The following is a 22,908-nucleotide window of genomic DNA, read 5'->3' as shown; positions in this document are numbered from 1 at the left end:
CATGTACTATACGTTTGCATATAGGATGGGACATGGTGAGAGGCAAGACACAGGGGTGTGGTTCATTGTCCTTTTTAAGCATAGGCACTGACTGTCATAGCCGAGCCATGTTCAGGGTGCTCAGAATCTGGAGCACAGTTTCCTGTCTATCAGATGAAAGTCTTTCAAGGCAACATTTATAACAGATACCTGTGTTATCAAAACTAGAACGTTAATGTGCTGTGTGCCCTTTCTCTTTAATTAGCATTTCTCCATGGCTGGAAGTTCTTTTATGGATCTGAAACTGTAGCCCTGCTTTTGAAACCAGAAAACCATCACTAGCATATAAAGAAGACAGAAAATCTAGCAATCTCTATTGAAGATTTTTTTTTGAACAGGCAGGCTTTCTCTCCTGTATTTTGAACCAGGGCACATCCAGAAGTCTGAGCGTTCAATGTGTGCCTGATTTTTGCCTTTTGTTTTGTTTTTTTTCTTTTTGAACTCTGTTTTGATGACCAAGTTATCAAACATGAAAGAATTATAAAGCCCAGCCTCATGGGTTAACTTAGGCTGGGAGCCTCGGCGGCTGGTAGATGTTTGAGGTGGGAGCACAGAGATCCCTAAACAATGCTGTTCAACTAGAAATGACTTTCTGCTTCTTAGGGACCCAACTGAGCATCTACAAATGCAAAATGCACACTTAAGCTCAAATAGTTTCCCAGTACATCAATTTCATAAGACGAGCTCCCCATTTCAGGACAAGCCTATGGAGGACTTATCTGCACAAATGGTGAAATGTATTTCCCTCGTGTCTGTGTCTAAATGTATGTATGCAGGTGCTCCCACGTAAAGGCCAGAGGAAGAAGTCAGGTGCAATGCTTTAAGACTTTCCCCTTAATGACTTGAGGCAGTTCTCTAGCTGAACTCTTGGAGTAAGGCTGGTAGCTAGCAAACCCCAGCAATTCATCCCTCTAATTCTACTTCAAATACTAGTAGGATCATGGGCATCCATCCGTGCACGGTCACAGATCACACGTGGTTTTATCTTTACATAGACGCTGGGATCTGGACCCGGGCTCTCAGGTTTGCACAGCAAGAGCTCTTAACCAGGGAGCCATCTTTTCAGACTTAGAAAAGTTTAAAGACCAGACATGTAAAAGGTAAATATAGGCAACTCAAGAGCCTTTTCCTTTCTGGTACATGCCCGACATGGAGTCAGGGCAACCCCGGTTTGAAGGGGAAGCTGTGGCAGAGTGGGGGGGAGTATGGGGGAGGGTGTGAGAACTCTTGCATGTCAGTCAGGAATCTGCAGCAGACATTGCAAGGTAGAATTTCCCAGTAACTTCCAATCTCTCTGGAACCAAATCCCGGGCGGTTGAAAAATACTATCATTCACAGTGAAATTCCCCATGGCCTTTCGGCTCAGCAGGGCCCAGGAGGAAGGATGGCTTAGTAATTGCTTGCCCTGTCTAGCTTTACCTTGACCCTAACCAGGCACATTACCTCAGGCCCAGAGGCCCAGCACCTAAATGAAGTGCAGCTCAACTCACCAGGAGCCCAGGTCTCAACATTCAGAATCACATATAAAAATGAAAACTTGGTCCCATATGTCTTTAAACCCATGACGGTTACTGCTGATATGATACTGCAGGGGAAAATGACTTAGATTTTTGTTGGGTAGATGGATTTGGGGGGTCTCTCTGTGCAATTTTCTTTAACATAGTGGGTTTTTTGTCACTGTAATGAAAACTGCCTTCAGCCGAAAAGGGAAAAAAAGAAGAAGGAAGAGAGCGAGAGAGAAACAATAGGAGCCACAAAGTGGAATTTTCCAAATAAATTAAACACTTTTCATGACACAAGACTTGTATTAGACACACTGATAAAACCTTGTCCTTGAAGGTGTGAAGACCCAAGCTCTTAAAATTAATGTAACTAGCAGCATTCTCGCCACGGGCGTGAATCCAGACCACTGAATGCAGGAGAAGGCGAATATAGAATGGAGAATACAGCAGAAAAGGTCATGTGCACTAAAGGGTGTTTGCAAAATCTTGGGGAAATTTGCGCAGCTTCGAATAATAGCACCCTTTGCTCGTATGTCTTTATAGCTATTGCATAAAATGAATCAAAAAGGAAAGAACCAACAGAGAGCATTTTGCAAGTGTTTCATTGACACGAGCAAATATGGATTTCTTTAAAGTATGTATAAGCCCTGAGATCTGTGGTTTAGCCTAAATCCAAGGCCAACAAGCTGGAGGGAGGCTGGATCTATTTTTAGCCCATTAGAGATGTGACCTTTGACAAGTCACTATCTATAAATATAAAGCTCACTATCCGCTCAGTTTATTGGCGAGATTGGATGAAGTGGTGCATGTGAAAATATTTTTGAAGTAATAATGTGCTGATCCGAGATTAAGTATTATTAGCATTGGGAGAGGTGGGGGTGGGGGGCGAGGAGTCAAGGAGAACAGTAGATTGCTTCAGTTCATCTGGCTCCTGTGGGAACTGTGTGTACGTAGTTAGTGGGGAAACGGGGCCATCCGTGTATGTGAAAGCCAGAGAGAGAGAGAGACAGCGTGCACATGTTGAAGTGTTTGTAAATGCAAGGGGGACGGCCTTTTATTAGGCAGTAGATATGCTGAGTTTCAGGTTTCCACTACCAGGAGACTTGGGAAAAGTTGAAACTCAGCCTAACTAGAGCTGCCAATGGCCTCTAATGAAAATTTCCATTTGGAGAGACTAGGTGTTGACTTGGCATGACACCAAACAAGCAGGCTGCTGCAGAATTTTACACCAATTGTATTTCTCCTAATTAAACCCTGTCTGACCTCAGCATTAAGAAACAATTTGTTTCAGGATATAACCAGCACACAGAAGCAATTACGTTCTGTTTGCCCCATTAGCACCGTTTGGCTCCTTTGCTTATCCAGGGCTGCTCCTCCACTGAGTGCTACCCAGCAGCCAGGGCTATAAAAAGCCTCAAGTGTTTGGAGGCTTTTTTCCACCCCTCATGTGAGGAACTAAGAATATCACCATTTTTATTCAGCCAAGCCAGAGATTCTGGGAGCAATGTGCTTCTGTGTTTATTATAAGGGAGTGTCTATATATACATACATATATATTATATATGTACATATTACATATACATATATATGAATATTTCCTATGAGTTATAAAGCTCAACTGGTAAAAAAACAAATGAAACTAAAATAATCTTGGCTTATAATAATCTCGGTTTATTTGATAGTTCGTGTTCACATTCAGCTGTAACTCTTACTTTTTCATAGCTGTCAGACTCGGTGAATTTAAATTTGGGGGAGGGATTAAGAAAAAAAAAAACTTTGTCGAAAGGATCAGACACAAGGTCCTTAGAGGCTAGAACAGCACTCTAGTGCGGAGCTATCTACCTTTTGGATTTTTAAACCGAGAAAAGAAAAAACGAAAAGAGTCTCAAAAGCAATTTGAAAGAGGCATTCTATCAATGTAATAGACTGACCAACAAAGACCCCAGAATTTCAAACCTGAATGCTCACCTTACTGTCCAAGAAAGCTCATATTAGTGGTGGGAGCCTGAGAGGAAGGTCTGGTCTTCCTAAATGCCTGCTAGCTTTACGCACACTCATGCCCAGTCCGAGGTGTTTCCTATGGGGAAAAGCAGTTGTAGAAACCAGCTGGCTCACTGGCTGTTTCTTGTCTTCTTGGTCCAGAGTTGCTCAGGAGAGCCTGGACCATCCTGCATTCTTACTCCATACTGAACCTCTTAGGTGTTGACTTCTTTCTCCTGGCATTCTGGGCCTGAAAAAGTTAGAAAGAGTGTGGTATTCCATGTAGGAATGGGTGACAGAGAGAGGGAGCATAAGGAAAATTTCTGTCATCCCTTAGAGTATGTGACAAGATGGCGTTTACCTTGCTATGACTGATTGGCTCTAGTGGCTTGGGTGAACATTCGCCATTTGTTTTTCTGTGAAATGGGAATGAACCATCTCCCTGATTTGTGTTTCCCAGAAATCGGATGGGAATGCTCAGATCTTTCTGGGAGAGTGGAGAACGTCCGATGCAATTGATGCTTTTGCTCTGGTTTGCTACAGTGATGTGTGCCAGAGCAAAGTGACTGCATCTGCATGCTCCTGCAAAGAGCTGCTCTGTGAACCAAGAGCACCTTCTGTTGGCAGCTAGGTCTCATGAGCCTTAAAAAAAAGGAAAAAAAAAAGCCTTTTTCAAGACCGAGTCAAACAAACTGAGTATTGAGTGAAGACTTTTTTAAATCAGCCTTAATAAGCCACTGTGATTGATAAGGCAGTCACTCCTTTCTCCTGGCAGGGTTGAAGTCTATTGGACAGCATTGCATTGTCCCATCCTTGTTAATCCCGTGCCTATATGTCGCTGAAATGATGCATGTCCACTAATTCATGGTGTGTAGCCTGTAAACAGCTATTTTAAGACACAGGATCTGAAAGATGACTGGTTATTGTGGGAAAGAAGCCATGATCAAATCAGAAGACTGTAGTAGAAGACATTTAGATGAGTCCCTTAGTATCTGTCATGTGTCATAGAACATTTCATCTTTTCTCTCAACCTTTTGTTGGCATCCTATTTTATTTTTCTTGAGGTAAATACACTGACACACATTCTGTTATTAAATAGCAGACGATGAGCTCATTCTAAATGTCGAGGGGCCACCTGAAGCACTTATGGAAATAGAGAGATTCTGATTCCACTATGAGAGCTCATTGGAAGGAGGGTTCCAAAGAATCAGCAGCTCATAAACCTCTCTGGCCCTCTGAGCATTGCCCAGTGCATAGTAGGCACACATATTGTATCACTGCGTGGCTATATTGTATCAATGCATACACTGTAGCCTCGTCTATCCAGGTCTCAGAGGACCCTGTCTGCCCAGCAGGCATTCCCAACTGTCTTGATGGTGTGATCCTCTGTCTAGATAGAAAGTAAGAGAGTGCCGAGCATCAAGGTTGAACACTCCAGAACATGGAAAGGGAACTCGTGACTGTAAGACAAGATGTCCCGAAACTTGATGGTGAAGCACCCACTACTTCGCACTCGGTGACAAGCACTTCCATCTCTCTCTGAGCCTTGACCTCACGTTCTTAGCTCTGACCCAGATACTTGCCAAGGCTTTGGATCTTTTCTAGGTTGTTTCTGCAGTTCCTTCCCACTCACTTCTCTTTCTTTTCTAAAGCTAATTAATAGTCATCTGCTTTGTCCATGGTTAACAAATAGATAGTGAATAAATCAATTCTCTAGATAAGGCTGCTATTCAAACAGAGGTTAAGTGGTTACTTTTTAACTTACAGAAAACTACAAATATCTATCTGTCTCTGTCTCTGTCTCTCTGTCTCTCTGTCTCTCTCTCCTTCTCTCTCTCTCTGTCTGTCTGTCTCTCTCTCTCTCTCGTGTGTGTGTGTGTGTGTGTGTGTGTGTGTGTGTGTATGTGTGTGTGTGTTTACAGTATAGCACAGGCTCTGTTTACAGTAATAAAAGTATACCTGAAATTCAGGTTTATCTGGTATGCTGCACTTTTGCTTTTGGGTCTGGCCACTCTTGCTCTGATGATACTGCTTTCCATCTTTCGCTCTGTTAATCTGAGTCATGATTCTTTCATGAGCCCAGGCTTCTAAAAGATTGGTTTAACTCCTTATTTTCAAATCTGTTATTCCAGATGAATTTGCAAATTGTTCTGTCTAACTCTTTGAAGAATTGGATTGGTATTTTGATGGGGATTGCATTGAATCTGTAGATTGCTTTTGGTAAAATGGCCATTTTTACTATATTAATCCTGCCAATCCATGAGCATGGGAGATCTTTCCATCTTCTGAGGTCTTCTTCAATTTCTTTCTTCAGTGTCTTGAAGTTCTTATTGTACAGATCTTTTACTTGCTTGGTTAAAGTCACACCGAGGTACTTTATATTATTTGGGTCTATTATGAAGGGTGTCGTTTCCCTAATTTCTTTCTCAGCTTGTTTCTCTTTTGTATAGAGGAAGGCAACTGATTTATTTGAGTTAATTTTATACCCAGCCACTTTGCTGAAGTTGTTTATCAGCTTTAGTAGTTCTCTGGTGGAACTTTTGGGATCACTTAAATATACTATCATATCATCTGCAAATAGTGATATTTTGGCCTCTTCTTTTCCGATCTGTATCCCTTTGATCTCCTTTTGTTGTCTGATTGCTCTGGCTAGAACTTCAAGAACTATATTGAATAAGTAGGGAGAGAGTGGGCAGCCTTGTCTAGTCCCTGATTTTAGTGGGATTGCTTCAAGTTTCTCTCCATTTAGTTTAATGTTAGCAACTGGTTTGCTGTATATGGCTTTTACTATGTTTAGGTATGGACCTTGAATTCCTATTCTTTCCAGGACTCTTATCATGAAGGGGTGTTGAATTTTGTCAAATGCTTTCTCAGCATCTAATGAAATGATCATGTGGTTCTGTTCTTTCAGTTTGTTTATATAATGGATCACGTTGATGGTTTTCCGTATATTAAACCATCCCTGCATGCCTGGGATGAAGCCTACTTGATCATGGTGGATGATTGTTTTGATGTGCTCTTGAATTCGGTTTGCCAGAATTTTATTGAGTATTTTTGCGTCGATATTCATAAGGGAAATTGGTCTGAAGTTCTCTTTCTTTGTTGTGTCTTTGTGTGGTTTAGGTATAAGAGTAATTGTAGCTTCGTAGAAGGAATTCGGTAGGGCTCCATCTGTTTCAATTTTGTGGAATAGTTTGGATAATATTGGTATGAGGTCTTCTATGAAGGTTTGATAGAATTCTGCACTAAACCCATCTGGACCTGGGCTCTTTTTGGTTGGGAGACCTTTAATGACTGCTTCTATTTCCTTAGGAGTTATGGGGTTGTTTAACTGGTTTATCTGTTCCTGATTTAACTTTGATACCTAGTATCTGTCTAGGAAATTGTCCATTTCCTGAAGATTTTCAAATTTTGTTGAATATAGGTTTTTATAGTAAGATCTGATGATTTTTTGAATTTCCTCTGAATCTGTAGTTATGTCTCCCTTTTCATTTCTGATTTTGTTAATTTGGACGCACTCTCTGTGTCCTCTCGTTAGTCTGGCTAAGGGTTCATCTATCTTGTTGATTTTCTCAAAGAACCAACTTTTGGTCCTGTTGATTCTTTCTATGGTCCTTTTTGTTTCTACTTGGTTGATTTCAGCTCTGAGTTTGATTATTTCCTGCCTTCAAATCTGTGGCAAGAAAAATGTGTCTCTGTCCTAATATGCCTAATCTTATTCACATTACATCTTCCTTGTTCTTTTTTGCCTATTTTTGTTTGTTTTATTTTTCTCTCTCATTCCTTTCTATCCTGTATTGCCTGAACTAAAACTCATTCCACCTTGGTTTCAATTCTAATACAGCCCCCAAGATCCACTAGGGAGCTCTGGTAGAGGCTTTATCTCTGTGCCCCCCACCTGACTCCTTTCCTGGAGAAAAGGACCAAGAACCTAAATCAAGTTTCTAATGGGGACTGAAGGTCAGTGACATGGCACTTAACACTACTTTGCTTCTCCTGACCAGCAATACTCTTAAATAAACACAAGGAACCTGGACCAGTAGTTTGATTTCCAAGGTCTAAACTCAGAGACAGCAATGAAATATTCACGACTATGGGCATGACCCTTCCTTGTCTTCTTCAGTCTTCTGACCTCCCTCCCCTTCTGTTTGTCACGTTCCCTCCCCTTCCCCCCCCAAAAACCAACCAAACCATCCTTGCAAAGTTTTGTTATTTATTTTTAACGTGTCACATATATATACATATATATGTATATATGTAATGTACATGAATGTTTGCCAAATTCTCTGTATGTTTCCTCAATGTGAAATGAATGACTTTAAAGCATTAATGATAGAAAATAGTGTTTCCTCAGTGTTTTCTACATGTATCTAATTCCCATGTGAAGAACATCCGATCTTGAATTCTCGTATAGCCATGATAGAGAAAAACAAAAGCAGTTCCATAAGAGCTTAGCTGTTTGTACCACTGACCATGATTTGGTGAAGCCATAGTTTGAACCAAGTTCTATTATCACAGCCATGACTTTTTAATGTAATATCTTAGGGTTTTACTGCTATGAACAGACACCATGATCAAGGCAATTCTTATAAGGACAACATTTCCTTGGGGCTGGCTCACAGGTTCAGAGGTTCAGTCCATTATCATCAAGGCAGGAACATGGCAGCATCCAGGCAGGCATGGTGCAGGGGGAGCTGAGAGTTCTACATTTTCATCTGAAGGCAAACAGGAGAAGACTGGCTCCCACGTGGTTAGGAAGAGGGTCTCACTGACCACCCCAACAGCGACACACTTCCTCCAACAAGGCCATATTTACTCCAACAAGGCCACACTTCCTAATAGTGCCACTTTCTAGGCCAAGCATATTCAACCACCACACAGAGCTCTGTACTCTGTGTGACACATGCTAGATTTTAGCCATGAAATCTATATAAGTCATTTGCCACAATCCTTTGTGTTTCTGTATATAAAATGCAAATGTATTCTAGACTTGGAAACCAAGACTACAGAGATCCACAGAGGACTCTCTGTCAACCAGAGACAGCAGTAGGCAAATAAATCAACAGAAAGGAATGTGAGTTCACTTACAAGTTCTAGGAAAATTAATCACGGATAGAGATGTTGCTACTATACTGTTATTATTTTAAATTTTATTACACTCTTATTGATTAGTTAATTCTTGCTTCCATGTGCTAGGATGTATTGTGTGGATATGTGTGTCATGCTGTTGAGCTTGTGGAGGTCAGAGGACAATTTGCTTGAGGTCACCCCCTCCACCATGTGTGTCCTGGGGAATGAGCTCAGATGATCAGGCTTTGAGGTGTGCCCCTGTTTTGGGCCAACTCGCCAGTTCTTGCTCTACTTAGCTTCAGATAAAGTATGTCCCAGAAGGTCATTCTAAAGTGACAATTAGAGCAATCTTCATGGGAAATGTGGTAGAGTGCCAGGCCCTGGTGGAGATGAAAAGAAGGGATCTCGAGACACTTTCTCCACTTGTCACGTGGCCTTAAATCTGCTGAGGACTCTTAATTGTGAATGTATCATATTATCAATAGGATCATGAAAAAAATCTGTTGCTATGATTTTGAAGCATCTGCAAGATTTCTTAGGAGAAGAAAGTTGGTGTATTTAACCCAAACTGCTGTGAGCCTGAGTTCAGACCCTTCCACTAGTGTTGGAGAAATGGGGTTGTTTTCATTGGTTAGGGTAGTCATCTCCTGACCCTGGCTTGTCCTTCCAGCCCTGGTATTTCAAAGCAGATGGACTACGTTTCCTTAACATAAACAGTATCTTAGATAAGAGTGCGTCCCGTGGATGCTGGCTAGGCTGCACTGCTCGTCTTTGCAGCACACGTCAACTGATCTCATGGTTAGAGGATGTGTTTAGAGGGCCTAGGTAGGTGCTCTCTTTATTTAGAAAGAATAAAGTTTTGTGAGACTTTTTCTTTTAGAGAAAAGTAAATCAAGGGAGACACAGAAATTAGTGTGGCTGGAATTTCTCCCCCTCCGGAGAAAATAAAAATTGCTCTGAGGTCTGTGAGCTAAGAATACCTACAGATGCAAGTGCCACAGTCCCACAGCCAGCAGAGACCTGGTGGAATTGCTCGATACAATCTGTGGAACGATCGAGTGGAGAATGTCCAACATACATGCACACAGTCCTAAGTAAAAGAGCTATTCTTTGTGACAGCAGGAGAAAATGATCACCTGTTGTTCTAAAAGATATCAGGAAGTGGCAGAAATCCTAGAGACAGGACTCAGTTTTAGAAATGGGTGTTATATAATGATTCACACATTACACAAGACAAGGAAAGTAAACGTCCAGGTGCTGAGACCATTAAATGGAGGATGGACCTGATCAGTTATGCACTAGAAGACATTGTACTGAGTCGGGAGTCAGGAACGGGGGTTATTCAGGATGCTATGAATGCCTGATACTGAAGGTGGGTCAGGATCCACATGAGAGGACACACACACACACACACACACACACACACACACACACACACACACAGAGAGAGAGAGAGAGAGAGAGAGAGAGAGAGAGAGAGAGAGAGAGAGGTGGAAACTAGGGCCATCACTACTGCAAATGATAGAAGATGTTCTGATTAAATGAAGGTTACATCCTGTGTCTGTCAGACCCCATGACGTTGAGGTTCCCTGACTACCTTCCTGATGGCATTCTGCTGAAATGACTTTTATACTTGAGGTCCCACACCATGGCTTGCTAAAAGTGAGAATATACCAGACTACAGTATTTAGCCTAGGTTGAAATCTACCATTCATTTTGGCCAATGACAAAATGTTCTTGCTGTCACTCTTGGAGCTCGTGACCCATGAGTGAAGAACTAATGAAATGAGTTTTGGGGGCAGAAAATATGTTTGGGTCACAGAAGCCTCATCCTTTCTCCTAGACCACTTGCCTTTAACTCTCTCTTGTGTAACTGTTCAGTAAAGTTAATAGCTCTAAGCTCTTTAGGGGAAGGTTTGTTAAAATCATGTCCAAGAAAATAAATATAATAAATGAACAATCTCTGGAGAAAGCTTTGACATTTAAAGAAATGTAAATGAGTCTCACAAGGATATGCGGTGAAATAGGTGAAGTGCATTAGCCCAAATGAGATATTTTATACTGATTACAGGAGCCATCTCCTGGGGACCACACCTGAACTCATAAAGGCTGAACCCCAAACCAGTTGTGTACCCAGGGATCTAGCGTGACAGATTTGAATGTGTTCTACTAATAACTCTCCTCACCCCATGCCTGCATGCCAGCCCGCGACTCCCCTGTTACTCAATGAGCTTTGATACAAGGATCCTGGAGCATAGCTTTGAACTCCTCTGAACCCAATTATATGCAGCCATTTGGAGGTACCATGGTGGGACGATGGAGGAACAGCGCTCTCTGAACTAGCATTCAGAGAGTTCAAGGAGGAGTTGACTGCAGCCAGTCTGGCAGCCAATTCAGACATGGAAGTGAGCTGCCAGTGGCACGGCTGTCTGCCAGCCCAAAGCGAGGATGGTGGGTACAAAAGAAAAGTGCAATTAGTGAGAGGGGAAAAAAAAGATAGAGTGGACTGAATGGGGCAGCGGGCAATAGCTTTCATTTTGGAGAAAAATAGATTATTCCATCTTGGGTTCCGGGTACTGGGCATGTGGGCTAAAAGAGACCTTTTCCCCTGCAGTGGGGTGAGGCATTTCACCTTCCTAAAGCATTCCCCGGCCATTCAACTGTAGCAGAAGTCAGTTCTGTAGGCCAGAATCTCCGTCTCTTTCTCTCCAATCAGCTTGCCACCAATTAATAAGACGCCAATAGAAAAGAACAGAGCCAGCAGGCAGGCTATTACCCTTCTCCCATAGGGTAGGAGGTCCACGTGTTCTCCTTTTAGACAAAGGGCCTGCCCCCACAAGTATAATACCAAGTATAAATAAAGAAGGCTTTTGTTACCAGACTCCTAGGGAAGGGGCTGTCTTTTATTTATCTCATAAATCTGCTTTGTTTTATGGCATGACCATAAAACCCTAAAATGACATTTTAAATCTGGACCCTCTCACACGGATCTGTTATCCTCGATGGAAACAAGGCACGACCTCCCAGCCCCCTAACGTAAGCTGGCCGTTCACACTTATCATCTTTAAAGCCGGGCACGGTGACAAGGTAAGGCTCAGGCCTCCATTTGGTCGGTGGTAGGATATTGTGGAGGTTTGGGGGTGTTCCACTGGGCTCCTTGGCTGGTCTTCAGGCAATGGGGAGGTGTGAAGGCTTTTCTAAAGCACTCAAAATCTGCTTGACTGAAGAGGGCTTCTGATTCTTTGCATACAGTAAGGTGAGGATGTAATTCCTGAAAGGAACCCCTTTCCCCCAAGTTCTGTCCTGGATGCTGGGCCAGGTAATGGGATACTGCTGCTGACTCACAAGGATAAGACACGCCCCTTGCCCACCCTTCAGTCTTACAGGAGCCATGATTAAACATCTGTTCCTGTCCCCTTGAGGTTTCCCCCAGCTCTTTCTTCTGCAAAGACCTCTAGTGTGATACCTGGCTTCTCCACACTGCCTCCCACAAAGCAACCCAAGAGAGGCACCCTTGATCTTCTGATGTGCCATCCACCCAGAAGCGGATTCTTTGGCCATGGAGTTTGGGGAGGAGAACAAAGATACCTCTATCTCCAGGACCCCAGCATCTTGCTTCTGTTTCCTCTCTCCTCCTCTGGCTTAAACTCTTCCACCCCCAGCCCACACTTTCCTCCATCGATCTAACCTCCCCATAAAACTCGAGTGCAAGATCAACTTGTGTTTTCAATTCAGGTTTTGGCCCTACAGCAAATCATCTTCACTTCCGCAGTTTAGAGAGGGCAGAATCAGAACACAGAGAGTTCTTGGTATGCCCCCTGGAAAACACCCCCTATGTGCTTCCGCCTAAGTTGGAACAAAGCACAGATTAATATATTCATAAAGTTTCCTGCACCTGACATCAGCATCTCTCTAACAGATCAGAACGAATGCGGTTGATCCCGTCTTCTCCTCCAAGGCAGTGTGTGAGAAACAGCCACATTTTTTCCACCTGTCTAGTGGCTTACACATTTGCCGTTAGGACGGTGAAAACCTCCCTTTCATCCAGTTCCCGCTTCTGGCTGCTTTTCCTCTCTGTGCTTTGCAAAAGCCTCTTAATTGGGCTCCCTACCTGTGGTCTTTCTCCAGTTTAGTGCATCCTATAATAACGGCCTCTGCTCCTCTGTGCCAGGAACCGGGCTAAGCACTTTGCACAAATTATCTCAGTGTGCCTTTACTCGTGCCCTGAGGTTACAGATTGGTATTATGTAGACACTCTATTGATTTCCCTTTAATGCTTTTGAATTTTCAGTGGTGTTCTTTTGCCTATTGCATGAAGTCCAGGGCCCTTTAACACCCTCGGTGTCTGACTTCAATTGGACTTCTAGAGTTATTTAATTGTTACCAGCATCGAGAATACAGACACCCAGATGAAACACAAACTTCTGTGACTAACACTCTGTCCCTTATAATGTCCGGTTGGTTTTTGTTTCTTTGTTGTTTACTTTCCCATGAGTCTTTTCTGGGTCTGCTTTCTCATACGTGATCAACTCCTTTTCTGCACCATCCTCACCCATTGACCTCTTGGCTTCCATAGTTGACATTGCTAGTTCCTTATAGGTAATTGAGGACTTCTTACATCATACCAATAAAGCCAGAGCTCTACTGTGTTAGACATAAGTTCATCTCCATCCCCAAAGTTTGCTGGCCCCTCAGTTAGACATCTCATGCAATTTGGGGCAACATAGCAGGTATGAAAATTTCCTGTGTGCTTCTGGGAAGTTTTAATTTTTTAGTATAGTAAGTACTATCTTCTCCTTGTTTTCTCATTCTTTCTTGCAGGAACTTAGTTGCTGTGCCTGTAAGTGGAGCTGCCATCTTAGGGTAGAACCGCTATCTGGAGGTGTAGTTGCCAACTTGAAGCAGAGTTGCCATCCTGAGATACAGTTGCCATCTTGAGGAGAGCAGTCCTCTTGAGGTAGAGCTTCCCTGCTGGAGTAGAGCTGCCCCTTGAGGCAGGGTTACCATCCTCAGGTAGCGCAGCCATTCTGAGTGCAGCTGCCATCCGCGCAGCCAAGAGGTTGAAAAGCATGTGGTAAGGATAGTAAGACTGGGAGTGGAGAAGAGTCTGTGATTTCCATGGCTTCTTTCAACAGTTCTACTTATTCTAGACCAAATATTTCCAGATGGTTTATTTGTCTGATTTGTCTTGTTGTTTTTCTTGTTGCTGGGGATCGAACCCTGGGTCACGGGTATACTCAGAACGTACTACCACTAAATCATACCTTTAACACTGTTCAGATTTGTGGATTTTGATTTTGTGCATTACTGGGATTAAACCATGACACCAGAGTATTCTACCATTAAGCTACAAGCCTAACCCATCGTTTGTTTGTTTCTTGGTTTTGTTTTTCAAATGCAGCAATCTCCCTAAATTGTCTAGGTTGGGATTGAACTAACCATGTAGCCCAGGCTGGCCTTGAGCTTGTGATCCTCCACTTTAGCCCTTTGAGTAACTGGAATTATAGTTGGATTAGAGGCCTGGATTACCAGAAGGTCTGTCTCTGAACATTTTTTATTTCATAAGAAAATAATCCAATTCCTTATGTGGTTAAATTGCTATGATCTAATTTATACATTGAGATTAATATACTCCTGATAGACCATCCTTCATGGCTTAATTGAAACACTTCAAAATTGACCAAAATTGACCACCTGGTGACACTTTAAAAATGTGTGTGGAATCTTGACCTCTCTCAGTTGGCCATCCAACTCTTTGATGACATCCTACAGCCATGACTAAAATGAACTCTGTCATTTCCAGATAGCAGATGCCCCCAGGTTGATGGACTCTTGCTTAGCCCACTCCACTAGTCATCTCCCCTATTTCCCTGGATGCTGTACCATTCCAGTGTGGTTCAGCCTCATCGTCTTTTCCCTAGACATCAGTGTCTTACTCCATCAAGTCCTTAAGGGCTCTCCCTTATATATCAATGCATAGATAATCTTCCCTGATTATCTTATCTGAAATTTTACCTAGACTTACACCTATCTCTCTGCTTATATGATACTATTTATATATATATATATATATATATATATATATATATATATATATCACCACCTTATTTAGACTCATCATTTCTTCTTCATTGAATGTAAGTGCAATGAATCAGGATTTTATTGACTTTACCTGCTACATTATTTCTAGAACTTAGACACTTCACTACTTAAACATATGGCAAATGGGTACTAAATAGGCAAGAAAGACAGTTGAAGAGAAAGAGGAAAGGGAGCCTAGGCAAAGGGACAGGAACAGTAACAGTATCCTCTAAGTAAGAGAAAATGAAGAACTGATTTAGGAACTGTATTCCACCGAGACTGTTTTCCCAAGAATAAGTGACAGTTGCCTCAGATAACATCTCCCCGGACTTCTCCTTACACCAGGAGATGGGGAAAAATCACTAAAGCATGCTATGTCGACACCTTGCTCTTGCAGTTGCTGGAAGGAGTGGTGCTAACGTTGCCATGGTAACAGCACATCTTATGTAAAAGTCTCCAACTTGCCACAGATGTGGTAGCCAGTTTGAAAGTGTTCCTGGAGAATCAAAAAGTATATGCTACTCTCTAATTTTGCTTCACCAAACTGCTTCCTGTTAATAAACTACATGAAAGCATCAAAGGTGATTTTGGACATTATCGCTTTAGGGGAAGAACACAGGCCACATTGTTATCCTTTGCCACAGTGCTCAGACACATGAAGTTGGGAAGACTGAAGCTGGAAGGACAATGTTCTTAGCACACTAAGAAAAGATGGCTTCCTGTCTGTTGATGAACTGATCTGCTTCTGTCCAAGGCTACTGAGCATATGGTTCTCCCTGCACACTTGCCTGGCTTCCTGTGGACTTCATCCCCAAGATGTCTCCTCTTGACCCAGGACATCATATCACTTCCTTCTTCTGGGTCTTCCACTTTCTACTTGTTCTGCCTAGGAACACATGGATTATTTCTTAGCTCCTTCCTTCTGCTTTTTCATATCTCCACTCAACTCTTTCATAGCTCCCCTTACTACCTACTATACAGTCCTCAAAGTGTCTACCTCTCTTTGCTTTCTGGCTTTCTATGCTGTAAACCATCTCTGTGATGTTTACATCTGATTATAACTTAGGACTATTCACAGATACTTTTTGCTTGGTGTAGTGGTTTGAATATGCTTGCCTGAGAGTGGCACTATTAGGAGGTGTGGCCATATTGAGTAAGTGTGGCCTTGTTGAGTAGGTGTGGCCTTGTTGAGTAGGTGTGGCCTTGTTGAGTAGGTGTGGACTTGTTGGAGGGAGTGTGTCACTGTGGGCTTGGGCTTTAAAACCCTTGTCCTATCTGCCTGCAAATCTGTTGCCCTTCAGATGAAGATGTTGAATGCTCAGTTACTAAGAACATGTGTGTACAGGGCTTTTTAGGGACACACATCTTTATTTCTCTTACCCCAGAATGGACTTATTTGGTCAAATAGATAGGAAGGGCATTTAAATTTATAAAAGACTGTTTTCCAAAGGTCTACCATTTTGAATTCCTACCAGCAATGAATGAGAGTTCAAGTTCTTCTATATCCTTGCCAATCCTGAGGACTTTATTTTACCCCCTAGAGTAGGTATAAGGAAATATTTAATTGAAGCTTACACTTCCTCTATACATGGGCATTAGTATCTTTTTGTATGCTTATTAACTCCTTGTGACATGATTTTTGAAGAAATGTCTGCTTACCAGTTTTATCTAAGTTTAGTAAATTTTTGTCTTATTTCAAAAGTCCTTAAAGGTTAATTTAAGCAAAAGTATACGAAAAACCCCATCTTGTACACATTTTACCCAGTTGTTGAAGTTCTGCTTTCAGAGTTCCTTGAAGAAAGGCAACTTCCCAGTTCTTAGTAACTGCATAAATACTTCATTATAAAATAGCCATGCATTCTTATCATATTTCAAATTTTGCTTTATACAGGGAATTAGTTGCTTAATTTAATTTTTAATTGAATTTCTTTTTTTGTAGCCCAGCCTAGTCTAAAACATACTCTGTAGCCAAGATGCACCTCAAACTCAAGGTAATTTTCCTGTCTCGGGAACTGTTGATAAAGGCATAAGCCATTGTACTTGACTGCTTGAACTTATTTTTTAGTGATGAAATTATGTTGCAGATTTTTTTAGATTGTCTGACATAGTGTCTCATGATGACCTTGAGATTGTCCTAAGACATTCCCAAGTTCTGGTATTATAGGTAAGCACTAATACATCAGGATCTAGGTTTTCCTATAAAAGTCTACCTCTTATCACATGGATAATAAACTTTCAATTAAACATGTATTGTTTTATTTTATAGTGTTTTTAAGTTGTTTCCAGTTTCTTCTGAAAGGTCAGTGACCATGGCTCAATTTTCTTGTATTTCAGTATGATTAACACTGCTTCTGATCCAGCTCCTTTAGATGCTAGACATCCATCAGTGTCCAACACGGATGCAGGATTTTTGACTTCCTGGATTGATTTAACTCCAAAATGGCTTTTATAAATGTCATGGGCTCCGAGGTAATTATTTCCCTATGTTTCTCTAATCGATTACTTTTTACCTTGAATATATACATGAATCTATGCGTAAGGTGTGTAGTTTCATATTTTATGAAACATGCTTCATTTTCTGAAATAGTTCGTGTAAACTATGGCTGTGTTCTGAGCACGAAAGAGGTGTTGTGCCATTGAGGACATCCCCTGTGTGTTCATAATTATACACATGACTTTCTCAGAACCCTCTCTCACTCCTGGTGCACAGAAACCACCACTATTAGTCATGTGTTTTTTAAAGAACAGAGCAGAAGGAGTTTCTAGGTTTTATATATCATTTATTCAGAAACTCGTCTTTTGCAGGAGGACTTTGGGGTAAAGCCTTCAGGGAACTGAAGCGGGATATAGAGCTGGAAGGTGGACTCCTTCCTTACCTTCTCTGCCAACAGTCTGATTTGCAGAAGTACCATATCCATGGGGCATCACACAGAAATGAAATTCACAAGAGAACGGTGGTGACGGGGAGATGCGGCAGCTGCTGGTGATGCTTGGGTTGCCTGAAAGGAGAAGAGCAGGATATGGGCAGAAGGAAGAGACAGACGGAGCTTGGCTGCCTCTACTCAGAGGAGCCTTGGGGCTTGCAGTGGCCCTGAGCCTTCTCAGAATTGGGGACTAAGGGTTAATTTGCCATCAGCATGAACACTACCAAAGAGGCCTGAGCAGACCCTTAAGTAAGTAAGTAATTCTGCCTGCTTTCTACTCTCTAGCTTTCATCATTCTTAATGGTATCTAATTGTAAAATTGTTCTTCAGACCTTCCCTGTACAGAGGAAGAAAATGCCTCAGTCCAGCCTGCTTCTCTTGAAGGCACAAGTACATCCTGTGTCTTGGTAGAGTTCCCATGGTGCTCCTAATTAAGGATGTGTGAATACTTGAAAACTTTTGATCAACTTTTATAAGGCATCTTCCAAGGGCCCTAGTAGCGGTGTCTGTGAGCCCGGGGAGTTGCTGTTCGAAGGCAGCAACAGGGCTGATTCTAAGGCTTCAGCTTTCAGTTCTTCCAGGGGAACTTGCGAGTTGCTAAGATGTGGGTGTTTATAAAACAGAAGCATGTAAGGAGGAGACAGCAGCAGCGCATGGCCTTCCTTCAGTGACTGCTGCTGTTAGGAACCTCTTTGCAAATCACCTCCAAAGTGCTTCTGATCCAAGAGGTTCTGAGTTAAGGCAGTGAAGTCAGAGAAATGAAGTTTCACAGGGCACGGACACCCGTGGACTCTGTGTCTTCCTCCGTCCAGCGTGAAGTTTCCTCTGCAGACTGAGTCAACTCTGCCCATGACCATGGCAGGGAGACCAAGCTGTCATTTCCACTGTGATTACCTACCTAGCCCTTAGGGCCTTGCGGTCTCTAGGAGACCTTTGTGACACAAGGTCAATGTCCTATTAAAATAATGACCATTTTCTCCAGTCTAGTTAAGAAATAGAGCAGGCAGGCTTGGATGGCATCCTGGTCATGGGGGAAATATCTCACGTGTCTCTAGGGTGAGATATAAAACCAAGGGCTTGACCTCTTTGGGCCATTAAAGACCTGCAGGTTCTCTTCCGTTTCTCTGTTTCCTACACGAGTGGTGGTAGTATTAATTCTGTGGCTGGCTAAATTCTAACTTGGGTAATTATACTGTCATCCTATATCCCCCTGGAGACTTAGTTAGAAAAGTAACTCTTTGATCATGCTCTTAAATCGTACTGCATTGGGCTTTGTAACATGGCAGGTGAGGAATGGCTATTGGATTCCACATGCCTCCTCCCTCCGCTGGGTGAGGGATCCTAATTCTATGCATTCTGCTGAGCTCCTGGGGATCCCTCTGGAAGAAGCTACTGTACTAAGTGGGAGCTATTATTAGTTGACTCTTAAAAACCGAAAAAACAATGTGTTGTTAAGCTAGAAGCCTTAATGAATTTCAACTTAAACTCCTAATGATGCTAATCGATGTAACCAGAAAAGTGCAGGGGTTTGCATTTCCTGATATTTGTATACAGATAAATATCAATATGTGTATATATATACACATACACACATGTATATATACATTCGTACACACATACAAACATATGCACAGATGTATATACACATACATACACACATAAACACACAGGCACACACACATACATCATACACACACAACAACATCATAAACACATATTATACACATACAAACAGCACATATACATACACATACATGCATGCATTCATACATGCACACATAGGCACACAGTCACACATAAGCACACAGACATATACACACATCATACACACACATAGAAGCAGGCATATGCACATATGCATGTACACACATACACATCATAAACTCACACATTATATACACACACAAACATCACATTATACATACACATGCACACATGTATTCATACATGCACACATAAACACACAGACATGTATATACATCATACACACACATAGAAACAGGCATATACACACACATGCACACTCACATAAACATACACATACATACACACACACAAAGGCACATGGTAAAGTACAGCTAAATTTAAGTACCTGTGTGTACAAACAACTCTTTTGAATCATAAACATTTCAAGCAGCCAATCCTGTCACTGTTTCCTGTGAGGAGAGACATGACCAGGAGATGTTGACATCACAGTAGTACAAAAGTACCATTTTTCAGGGGCTCATGTTTTTTTACATAAAATGTAAATGAAGACACTTTAAAAATTATGAAAGTGTGAACATTAGCGGGTCTGTAGTGTAAGAATTAATTATATTCTTTTTTAATAGATCACTGAGTATAATTGGTGTTGTCTATTTGTACAAAGGTAGGGTCTCCATGATTAACCTACAAGGGTCACATTTCTAATTGGATGCATTTGTGAATATCATCAAAATATATTGTATACAAATATGAAATTCTTAAAAATATTTTATGAACATAAATAATTCTGAATGTCTACACAAAGTTTTAAATAATCATCACCTGTTAGTTTGATCATTTTATTAACTTTAGTTTTTCTTACTGCTAAATTTATATCTCATAATTAATATAAAGTGCTATATAACAAATTCATGGCAAATTATAATCCCAACTCTAAGACACACACTACTATAATAACCTGGAAAAGGAAAATTCACTTCACAGAATACAGTCAACTCCCTTTGGTAAAAATCAGTGCCAAGAACTGGTCTATTCTAAGTACAATGTTTTATTGGTTGCGAAGAAAAAAAAGACCCTGAAAGTTTGCTCCGAGGTAATATGTGATTTGAATTCTGAAGCTCCAAGCAGAAATGTTAGCAAAATTCTCTGACCTAGTCAGTATACCCTATGAGGAACATGTGACCAGTGTCCTTTGAAGAAACCCAGCTACTAACGTATCTGAGATGGCCTGTGCTACTGGGGCTGGGGGCATGTGATGTGCTCGAAAAAAGGCTGGGTGAACCTGCAGAAGCCACCCAGAGCCCAGGGCGTTTGGTGTTCCCTCGGTTCCTCATGCTGCAGGAAGTAAGCAATGAATGAAATATCAAAGCCCCGATGAAATGTTCATCAAATGCACGTCACCACATAGGCTCTTACTGTGGGAAGACCAAAAAACACGTTCAGATGTTACTTTTTGAAATCGTCTCTTCAGAGGAGTCTGGAAATAGCTACAGCAGGTGGAGTTCAGCGAGTCCACACTGACTGCCAAGGCTTCTTCCAGGATTCCACTTGGATTCATTTCGGATTCATAATAAGCAGTGGAGGCAGAGGGAGATATTTTCCAGATATCAACCTTGGGACCCAGAGAAGTTAGGCAGTGTGTTTAAAGTTGGAACCTCAATTCATGTGCTGGAGGCAGATCTGAAGCCTCTCTTTCCACTCCAGAGGCCATACATTTCAATAGCATTAGAGAAATTTCTGAGAACGGTTTTGTATGTTTTCCCAAAATGTGGTGTCTTTGTGTAGGAAGGAAGTGCTACTCAACTTCAGGCCTCCAGGGTTTCACGCAGGCTTGTGTGGTGTGAGCAGCAGAAGTGGTAGAGACACTGCTTCTGGTCTTCGGTTGTATACCGTGCCCTGACACCCACCATGATGGTGAACCACTGAGTCAAAGTACACCTGAGAGCCTTCCAGACATCGTAGCAGAGTTTAGTGCACTTTACATACGCTCAGAGCACCACATTTGCCTATAACTGGGTAAAATTAGACAACACGATCCATTTTATAATAAAATATCGAATACCTCAGATGACTGAATATTATTTCTGAGAGTGACAAGTGCAAGCCTATGTGGCTATACTTTTGCATCATTACAAAGTCTCTAAGGTGTTGGGCTGAACTGGCCTAAGTCGGGGGCTGTTTCTATTAACCCTTTGATGTTCTAGGTGGGTGGTCCTTGGAGGCATGTTATTAATTATAAGACACTATATCTATGTTTATCTAGTTTCTTTCTGCAAAAGAAGAGGCAGGTGTGTTATTGTGTGAGCTTCCAATCTGTCCTCCTCATATTTTCAAACCATAATCACTACCAATAAATGACCATGCTTTCGAAATAATAAATCTGTGCCCATAATTCATAATCTGATGGATGATTTTTTGAAGTTATCCATATGTTTATATACACACAGCTGTAGAGCATTTAATTTGACCACATGTCCTTGTTTATGACCGCTGCAAAAGGGTATCTTTAATTTTAAAATTATTATTTAATTTTTAAATTCTTGTTATTTAATTTTTTAATGTGTGGACTGAGTCACATTTATTGAAAATAATGTGCTATAAAGGTTAATACAGCTCTCAAAACATTACCAGTGTACCAATGGTCTAGCAAGATAGCTCAGTGGTTAGGAGCGCTTGTTGATCTTGTGGAGAACCCAGAATCATTTTCCAGCACTCACATGGTGGCTCACACATGCCTATAACTCCAGTTGAAGGGGATCCAATGTTCCTTTCTGGCCTCTGTGGGTACTGCACACACATGGTACACATGTAGATAAGGAAGTGTAGGACATTATAATATAAGAAATAAATAAAAGTTTAAATCTGTGTAACAAGCCCCCAGACTTTAGTAAGCCCCCAGGTCCTACCTCAACCAAGGCCATGATGGAAGCCCCCTTCTGGCCTCTGAGCACCTCAGCAGCCCCACCTACCACAACAAAGGCCTAATCCACCAAAGTCCAAGTGCCGGGCAAGTCCCTACATGTACTAAGCTTTTGGGTTCAGTAGTTCTGCTTCTGGCTGACTGTTCTTGCTAAGTGAAGTTTTCCAACCCAGGACGTGCCCACCCTGAGAAAGGCTTGAGACTGCTTTTGGCTCCCTAACATCCCTGTAGTCACAGGCAAAGCTAATAAAGGTTTTCTATTGTGCAGGTGGTCTTCTCTGTCGTGAATCTCACAAGCGGCTGTTGGATTTGAACAGCTAACGCATGCTCAGTAGTGACGTGGGTGCACACTAATTGCCAACGTTGCCCTTTGTCTTAGAAGTTGTCTTCACTGGGGAACGAAGCACTAAGCATTTTGCTTAGGGATGTGAGATCCCAAGGCCAGGCCCCTCAGGAAATGGGTTCATTGTACGAAGCCAGAAGAAATGGAGAATGGGACCAGGTCTCTCAGATCTTGAGAGGTGTGAAATGCTAATGTGAGGGGAAAAAGAGAGACACCCCAACGTGGATCTATCACGTCTTGCTCATTAATTAATTATTCACTTTAATTCTCTCTTCCCAGTCCCATGCTTACTAGACTCTCTCCCCACTGCCCCCTTCCCTTCTCCTCAGAGACGGGGATGCCCCA

Source organism: Rattus norvegicus, chromosome 1, assembly GCF_021556685.1.
Source record: "Rattus norvegicus strain SHRSP/BbbUtx chromosome 1, alternate assembly SHRSP_T2T, whole genome shotgun sequence".
Classification (NCBI taxonomy): Eukaryota; Metazoa; Chordata; class Mammalia; order Rodentia; family Muridae; genus Rattus; species Rattus norvegicus.
The sequence above is the reverse complement of the archived record's forward strand: the minus strand, read 5'-3'. Positions refer to the sequence as shown.